At 36.5% G+C, this 9881-nt stretch overlaps 1 long non-coding RNA gene across 1 annotated transcript; it reads right to left on the bottom strand.

The window, feature by feature from the left end:
• Positions 1 to 1176: 1176 nt before the first annotated feature.
• Positions 1177 to 4106, bottom strand: LOC149847146 (uncharacterized). The gene is made up of 2 exons (XR_016430591.1): positions 3980 to 4106; positions 1177 to 1639 (listed from the first exon to the last, which is right to left on the bottom strand). It is a non-coding gene; the product is annotated as an uncharacterized LOC149847146 (long non-coding RNA).
• Positions 4107 to 9881: the final 5775 nt, after the last annotated feature.

Genomic DNA, 9881 nt, shown 5'->3' with positions numbered 1-9881 from the left:
CCCTTGGATGATTCCAATCCAACAACTTGAGCGAGGATTGGTTCAGTGAGGGTGGCGTTGATCCAACACAAGATCATCTGGTCGATCTTTTCCTACTTCAAATATTTAGGATTGATAGTGATGTCTGTTGGAGCTTGAATAAGGCAAGATGGAGCAGTCACAAAATCATCAACGATCCCAAACAATCCATGAGTTTTTAGGATAGGTTGAAACCAGCTCTTCCAAAGAAAATTGTTTCCATATAGTTTGATGGAAACAAGATTGTTATATTAAATATGAAAAACACAAGGCTAGAGGAGATCGATTCACTGCCACTTGAAGCCATGATGGCATGCAACTCTGATAGCATAATACAATAACAAATCACATGGAGAATAATGAGAGCATGAAAGAAATAACATGAACAAATAGAAATTTAATGCGGTTCCATTCTTATGAACCTAAGTGTCCACTACTGCAACTCCTCACTTGATTTCTATTTCTCAATAGCAGAAATCAACCAATTACAACTATTTAAAGAGCCACTAAAGAGAGTCCACTCTCTTTTTCAACGTTTTACAATTGTTATCTTAAAAAAAAGTTTTTGAAGGACTTTCTTAAGATTTGGACTTCCTATTTCTTGTAGAAGTCTATTACAACATCTTCTTGACTTTTATTCTTGATTTGGTTGCCTCTCTTGATTAGGCATATGACTTCACAACTTTCCTTGTCGATTGTATATTAATGCTTTTGGATAGATGTTAGGAAAGTCAATAATATTTTGGAGGAGCTTCCTTATCTTTATCCTTTCCTTTTTGGTGATTTCCTCTTGGGTTTAGCCGTATTCTTAGAAAGATATCCTTCCACATTTGTTGGGATGTGGTTGGATAATTGATCTTATATTTTCACCCATCCTGTAACATTTGGTGATCGTAACAGTAATGAAAGACGCTCCTCCGCTCACTACAACAAAGCAGTAGATTAGCGACGACCACAATCCGTCGCTAATCCGTCGCTAATCCGTCGCTAACCATGTTAGCGACGGATTAACGACAACGCGGCGACAGTATGCTTACGTCGCGAATATTTCGACGCTAACTGGTGACGGAATAATTCCGTCGCCAGGTCCGTCGCTAATTGCGATGGAATAACGAGCGCTATATTCCGTCGCCAATCCGCCGGTACTAAACGGCGACCACGGCTTGGCGACGGATTTAATTCCGTCGCTATGCCGTCGCTAGATTAATATGAATAGCGACGGATGGTTCCGTCGCTAAGCCGTTGCTAGATTAATATGAATAGCCACGGAATCATCCGTCGCTAATCCGTCGCAAAAACGAAAAAAAATAAAAAAAAATTATTTAAAAATTAATTACCGAGAACTGTACAATTTCTATTTCCTGTACAATTTATATTTCCTGTAAATAAAAAACAAACCACACAAAAAAATTCATATAACAAGTATCTATAATAATTAATCGTTCCACCTTAAAATTAAGAAGTTTAATTATTTACAATTCAACAATTACAATTAGGAAAAATAAAAAAAATAGAACTTCTTCAACACAGTCCTCTAATCATCGCCAAGATTTTGTGCGTCTTCTTGTTCATTGTCTTTATCTGTCCCTTCAGCTCCACTACCCTGATTATCGCTAGCAGCCTACACAAGAAAAGAACAGTCAGTATTGATAAACAAAATATAATGAAATAAATTACACACTATATGTGATTCTATCATGTGCTCATGTGTGATCTAAGGCAATAAAAAAACTCTATATGTGATTCTATCATGCTCATATGTGTGCTAAAGCAGTCAAAAAATTGAATATGTGATTATAGCATGTTTATATGTGTTCTAAGGCATATAAAAAAACTCTATATGTGATTCTACCATGCTCAGATGTGCTTTAAGGCAGGCAAAAAACTATATATGTGATTCGATCATGCTCGTATGTGTGCTAAGGCAGTAAAAAAATTGAATATGTGAATATAGCATGCTCATATGTGCTCTAAGGCAGGCAAAGCCAAAAATTTTATATGTGATTCTATTATAAATGATATATAACATGTTCATATGTGTTCTAAGGCAGTTAAAAAACTCTATATGTTATTATAGCATGCTCATATGTGTGCTAAGGCAGTCAAAAAATAGAATATGTGATTATAATATGCTCATATGTGTTCTTAGGCAGTCAAAAAACTGAATATGTGATTATAGCATGCTCATATGTGTTCTAATGCAATCAAAAAAACTTTATATGTGATTCTATCATGCTCATATGTGCTCTAAGACAGACAAAAAGTTAAATATATATATATGTGATTCTATCATGCTCATATGTGTGCTAAGGCAGTCAAAAAATTGAATATGTGATTATAGCATGTTCATATGTGTTCTAAGGCATATAAAAAAACTCTATATGTGATTCTACCATGCTCAGATGTGCTTTAAGGCAGGCAAAAAACTATATATGTGATTCGATCATGCTCGTATGTGTGCTAAGGCAGTACAAAAATTGAATATGTGAATATAGCATGCTCATATGTGCTCTAAGGCAGGCAAAGCAACTTTATATGTGATTCTATCATGCTCATATGTGTGCTAAGACAGTAAAAAAATTGAATATGTGATTATAGCATGTTCATATGTGTTCTAAGGCATCTAGAAAAACTCTATATGTGATTCTACCATGCTCAGATGTGCTTTAAGACAATAAAAAAAACTATATATGTGATTATATCTGAGAGGGACCTGGAATCGAAGATCCCCTATCCTGAACAGCGGCCTTGATCTCATTTCGGAGAAAGGGGGCGACGGTGTATTGGAAGTAGTTATTCAGTGATTCATTAATGATCTCGCGTACATCATCACCGGAAAGAATAGTCGGCTGCTTGGAGCTTATGTCGGCGCAAGAAGTCGGTGAGCCGTAACTGGAAGAACCAATAACTGGTGAAGTGTTCATATTACTCCCAAACCCGAACACGCGACCTTTTTTGGGTTCACCTGCTGCAGTCACCCATGCTGTAGGATCAAATGATGGATGCTGAGTAGCGTCTTCGCCATATCGCTCTACCATCTGTTGCTCATATGCCTCCTACAAAATAATGTTTAAAGTATTCATTAATAATTAATGATAACATTATGATAACTTGCATATATATTGCAATGATTATTAATAGAATTAATACATACCGTTGTCGTTCTCGCCTTCTCTGATACGAAGACTCCCGTGGTCTTCCGTTTATGTGTTTCTACAAACACATCCTTATATGGTACACTGCCTCCTTTTTCTGCTTCCTGCGAAGTTAAATGACAAAAGATTTAGTACACAAGTTTGCAACAATACTTATAAAATTAATATTATATATTGATGAGTTACCATTTTCTTTAGGTGGCTCCCAAATGTCTTAGATCCACCTGTGTGTAGATGGGCTTCGGGCATCTTCGATCGATTTTGTGAAGCCTTCGCAGAGTGATTTTTAAATGCATTTCCCGCCCACTTATCGCACATTTCATCCCAGTAATCTCTCCTGATAGTAATAGGACCATGACCCTTCCACAGTAATGGATCATCTACTACGCCAGATGCTTTTTTTGCTGCAGTCTTCATAGTGTGCAGCATGTCTGCAAATCGATTGGCAGCCACCTTCTGCCACACCTTCCTTGCATCATTTTCTTCCACCGTAGTTGTAAAGCGATTCGAAGCCTATAAATATTTTCAGAAAGTTAGTAGACATTGCTTAAATAAATTAAATATGAAACACATTAACTATGAGGAACAACTGTATACCATGAATGAGGACCACAATCTGTCTAACACCTCCTTTGGGTACTCTTTCCATTGAGCAACTGGTCCTGGTAGATGTTGAAGAAGTGAATTCCTAATCTCCCGTACTACTTCTTGTGACTCAAACCTCGTGCTGCACATGAATTGTTACACAGTAAATATCAATATAAAATATTTAAAAGATATGCAATAATTGAAAACAAAATACTTACGGTCGATTATCGATATACACTATTCGAATGAGTCTTCTTGTGCCAGCCTGAGAAGACCCTGTTTCCTGTGTTGGCTGTTGACTTGTGCGATCAACTGGTGTAGGTGGGTCGTGTACAGGCGCAACATCATCTGTAAGAAAATACATTAGAAATTCTCAGAATGTGCATTTGAACTAATCAAGCATCTAATTAGTTATATGATATACCTATCACAGGAGCCCGTGAAGATGAAGGTTGAGCCTGGCTACTACTGGATGAGCGACCACTATAACCTCCACGAACCATATTCTAACAAATAACATATGTCATACAATATATTCAAATAATTCACATCAAGTATTACAATGCATTCAAGTCATTCATATCAAGCATTGCAATGCATTCAAATAATTCAAATCATTGACATCAAGTATTGCACTAATTCAAATCATTCGTTAATTGCATAAATTATAATACATTCAGATAATTGAAATCATTCACATCAAGTATTACAATGCATTCGAATCATTCGTATCAAGTATTACAATACATTCAAATAAATTTTTTAATCATTCATACCAAGTATTGCAATACAACTCACATCAAGTATTACAATGCATTTAAATAGAGGTTTGTAGTATAAGATTTTGCTCACTAGCTTGAGAATTCTTCCTCGTCACTAGTTTGACTTTCTTCTTCTTCTTCATTGTTTGCCCATCCACTTGGTACATCATTTGGATCACATTCCTCTATGAATGTTTCATCAGCCAATGGAGATATGACATGCATATCATGCGCAACATCGTGACCATAAGCGAAGTCACTGACATCATCTGATTGATAGTAATCACTGTCTTCAGCTAACTCATCTTCCTGTAACTGATCATACTCTGGGTATAGTTTGGATTTCACCTTGCAAACTGCCCACCATTCATTTCTATCTACTTTTTTATACTTGGATATGAAGTATAATAAACTTGTTGAGCTTGCGAGGCTAATATGAATGGTTCATATGTTCCAAACCTGGATTTATGATTCACCTCCACAATGCCTGAAGCTTTGTCGAGTCTTGTTGCAGTTGGATCAAACCAATGACACTTGAATACCGTAACCTTGTTATTCATGCCTAAGTAAGTCAACTCCATTATTTCCTCTATAACACCGTAGTAATCATGTTCATTTTCACCGTAGCTGCTACCCTTGACACACACGCCACTATTTATCGTTGATTTGTTTATACCGTAGTCTTTTGTATGGAATCGATAACCATTTACGATATACCCGTTGTAGCATTGCACAACTTTGGTCGGACCATTTTCTAAATCACATATTTCTTGATCTTTAACATCACCATTGCGAACCTACGCACAAACATAAACAATGATTGTGATCACGATCAATTAAGTAACTTAGTGTTGTTTATAAGTACAAAATTTATGTTAGCTTCTTTACCAACTGTTTCAACCACTCCACAAACTTAGTTTCACGTTCTTTTTGTACTTCTGCATCAGTGAGATGTGAAACTTCGTTTCGCAACTCTAGATCAAATCGTCTGCAAACCACAAATACTTATATTACCGAGTCATGTATTCACATATAGAACATAAAAGGATTTATAATTGAGTTGCATATACATATACTTACTCGATGTATGGGTCGATCGCTGAGCAATTAAAAAGAATATAGATGTGTGCTGCATCTTGCTCTCGATCTGTCAATAGCCTTGATCGGCAACTACCAAATGCATGCCCAAGTGGTTGAAATATCGGCAGCTTGTCAGCTACAGTTACTTGTTCTCCATCATCGTTACGGGGCGGGCATGTGTAACGTGTTGAAATATGAGGTTCGAAGTACATAGATGAGAAATTTGAAATCTCTTCTAAAGTGTACGCCTCACAAATAGAGCCTTCTACTCTTGCTTTATTACGAACCTTTTTTTTTAGGTCGAACATGCATCTGACAAGAATATACATTTCAAATTTTAAATATCTGTCATTAAAGAGACAAATATAAAAAAACATATACCTTTCAAATGGGTACATCCATCGATATTGCACAGGGCCACCAACCCTTAGTTCATATGGCAAATGTATGATCAAATGTTCCATAACATCGAAAAATGCTGGCGGAAATATCTTTTCTAACAGACAAACAGTGGTGATGACAAAGTCCTCGAGATTCTTTACATCTGATACAATGACCTCCGATGCGCACAATGTTCTGAAAAATCCGCTCAACTCAGACAATACCCCCCATATAGGTTTGTCTAACATATCATGGAATGCTAGGGGTATCAATCGTTGCATAAAGATATGACAATCATGGCTCTTCAACCCATATAACTGTCCATCGTCAATCTTCATAGCCCGAGCAATGTTAGAGACATATCCATCTGGAAATCTCAGTTGTCTCAACCATTGACATACATGTTTTATTTGATCAGGTCCGAGCACGTACTTCGCCTTTGGTTTCAGTACTTTGCCATTATACTCTTTGAGTTCCAATTCTGGTCTTTTACATATTAATTTTAAATCCATACGGGCCTTCGGATTATCCTTCGTTTTTCCTTTAATATTCATTACTGTATTGAACACATTATCAAACACATTTTTCTCTACATGCATCACATCCAAATTATGTCGTATCAATAGGGTCGGCCAATACGGTAGTTCCCAAAAAATAGATTTTTTCGTCCAATTGTGTTCCTTCCCAAATCCACGGAAGGGTGTAGGACTGCGGGCATCTGTTAATACATCTGGAAAGTATCGCAATCTTCTTAAAATCTCTATGCCAGACAATCTTGAGGATGGACCTTCCATTTCAGTTGTGCCTGCTGTAAATGCATTCTTTTGACATCGGAACGGATGATCGCTGGGTAGAAATCGACGATGGCAATCAAACCAGCAAGGCTTCCTTCCATGCCTCAATCTAAAAGCTTTGGAATCCTCCATGCAGTACGGACAAGCCAACCTCCCATGTGTGCTCCAACCAGATAACATACCATATGCAGGGAAGTCACTGATTGTCCATAGAACAACGGCCTTCATGTTGAAATTTTGTTTTTTGTGGGCATCATACGTGGTAACACCGTCATCTCACAGTACTTTTAATTCATCAATCAATGGCCTTAGATATACATCAAGATTTTGGTCAGGTGAGGTCGGACCAGGGATCAACAGAGACAAGAAAAGATTCAGACGTTTCATACACAAGCTTGGTGGAAGGTTGTATGGAGTTACAAATACTGGCCAGCATGAGTATGGAGTTGATCTACCCCCAAATGGATTAAATCCATCTGTATATAGACCGAGTCTAACATTTCGCACTTCCATTGCGAAGTTCTGATGAGTACGATCAAAGTGCTTCCAAGCTTCAGCGTCAACAGGATGCGTGATCTTGTTTTCATCGTGTCAAACTTTATTTGCATGCCATCTCATGTGTTTAGCTGTCTTTGAAGACATATACAATCGCTGCAATCTAGGAGTGATAGGAAAGTAGCAGAGCGACTTGTATGAAACTTCCTTTGATCTCGTGCTACCATTGCCTCTTGTCTTTGGCTTGAATCGAGGATGCCCACATGACGGGCATGATATGTCATTTTCCTGCTCCTTGAAATACAACATGCAGTGATTTGGACAAGCATCAATCTTTTTGTAACCCATACCTAGAGCGTTGACCATAACTTTCGCACGATAGAAATTTTGTGGCAATTTCTCATCTTTAGGCAACATACTCTTCACAATCATGCACAAACGGTCAAAACACGATTGACTCAAATTATACTCGGACTTCAAATTCATTAGTTAAAGAACTGCAGACAAGATAGTGTGACTCTCACAACCGTTCCAAAGTGGCTCATCAGCATCTTTAAGTAAATCATAAAATCTACTAGCTGCATCGTTTGGTGATTCTTCATCTACGACAGTTCTTACATCACTAGAACTCATAGTAGAACCCAGTTCTGTTCCTGCAGCATCAAATATCAAATTCGTATATGGATTATCGTGCACCACATTCACCCGTGCATCAAAATCGTTTCTAAATTCTTCTCCATGAAACGTCCAGTTCTGATAATCACTCACAAAACCCTTCCTGTATAGGTGATGTCTAACGCCATGAGGTTCTACAAATCGATTATTCTTACAAATCTTGTAGGGACTCCTAATCCGACCTGTGGGATCTACCGTACTGACACTCGCCGTTGCAAATTCAATAAAACTATCGACACCATCCATATATTCATGCGATAACTCATTGTCCACTATCCTACGGTACATCCATTCACGGTTTGCAGTCATTCTGTCGTATGATGTTACGAATAGTATCCTAACGAATTAAGAAAAAAAAATCAAAATGCTACGATGAAGAAAATATCAAATTTATCATGCAATATACTATGTCAAACAATAACAAGAATTTTGATGCATGCATTGATAACTTAATATTTTCATGTGCAAACTATTAATGACACGATACAATCATTTGAAGCATGCTTTTATTATAAAATTTCACATGGAAGTCAAAATCAAATTGAAAGTAACTACATGCAAGCATGGATACAATTACATCAAACATTGCAATACATCATAATCATTCATATCAAATAAATGGCAAACATGTACCTGCAGCAAACACACTTCAATATCTCACTAACTACTACCATGCTTAGCATGGACTCCGTACTCCAAAATAAGAACACTTCCATATTTCTACATTAAAATCATGCTCAGCATGATCTCCGAACTCCAACAAAGCAGTCCTAGATATCAACAACTAAGTGAGTGTGTGAACAATAAAGTGCTGCATTCAATAAATTAAATAACATGTGATACGTTTGCATCACTTACTCACCACGGGTATTTACCCGATTTGCATTGTTTTTGTCATTTACTTACCACAGGTGGCCGAGCACGAGTTGGTTCCGTTGAAAAATCTGCACAAAAACAAAACAAATTAAGTAACAAACTAACTAATCATGAAACAAGATGAAACACTAACTAAAAAAATTAAAACAAATTAAAACAACTCTAACTAATTGAAAGAAGAGAAAAGAAAAATAGTATATATGTTAAGCCAAATCTAACTAGAAGATGCTAATGTTTCAAATAGTCTATTATATTTTAGCAGTGTGGTTCTTCATAACTACAGTCGTTTCAAATTTCAGCAGCTTGAATTGTAGTACCGTTGTTATTCTTTTTATTTCAACAGCAGTAATTGTTTCTAATAATTACGATCTGATTTTAGCACAACATAAAAGTATTAATTTTTTTATTCAAATCATCAGCAATTTATATTTTTATCTAAAGTACAACTTGGAGATCCTAAATAGTGGATCTGATTCTAGCCATACAGGTTTTGACTTGAGCTGGTCCATATTGTGCAAGTCTAAATTGAGTTGATTTTATGAGTTTAGAGAACTTGCACTTTTGTCCTTAACGGTAAACAACAGGACTGCATTATAAGATGTCTCTCTGAACCATACTAATTATCATGAAAATGCATGGAAAGTGGGAATATAATAGTTTAGAATGCTCTTTGAATGAATAGTTTTCTTGAGAACATGCAACAACAACAACAACAACAACTACGCCTTCATCCCAAACAATTGGGGTCGGCGATATGAACCGAAAAAGAAAATCATTCTGGGTCGGCAATAGTTTTCTTGAGAACATGATTTAACATTTTTTAACATGCTTTAAATGCTTGATGCATAGCTTGTGCTTATATTCTTGAATACAGATTTATAATGAATTGGATCTGGATACATAAATCCAAAGCTGATATGGTCATATAGTGATTCACTTTGAGAAGTTAGACTATGTAGCTCTAAGTGTGCATGTGTGGTAGTAAACATGTTGATAATTTTTCATTCTTATACGAACAGTGTTTGATAATTTAAATATTTAAGCCTGGTTTAATGGAC

The sequence above is a fragment of the Nuphar pumila genome, chromosome 2, assembly GCF_984573655.1.
Source record: "Nuphar pumila chromosome 2, dmNupPumi1.hap1.1, whole genome shotgun sequence".
In the NCBI taxonomy this organism is placed as follows: Eukaryota; Viridiplantae; Streptophyta; class Magnoliopsida; order Nymphaeales; family Nymphaeaceae; genus Nuphar; species Nuphar pumila.
This window is presented reverse-complemented; position numbering and strand designations above follow the sequence as displayed.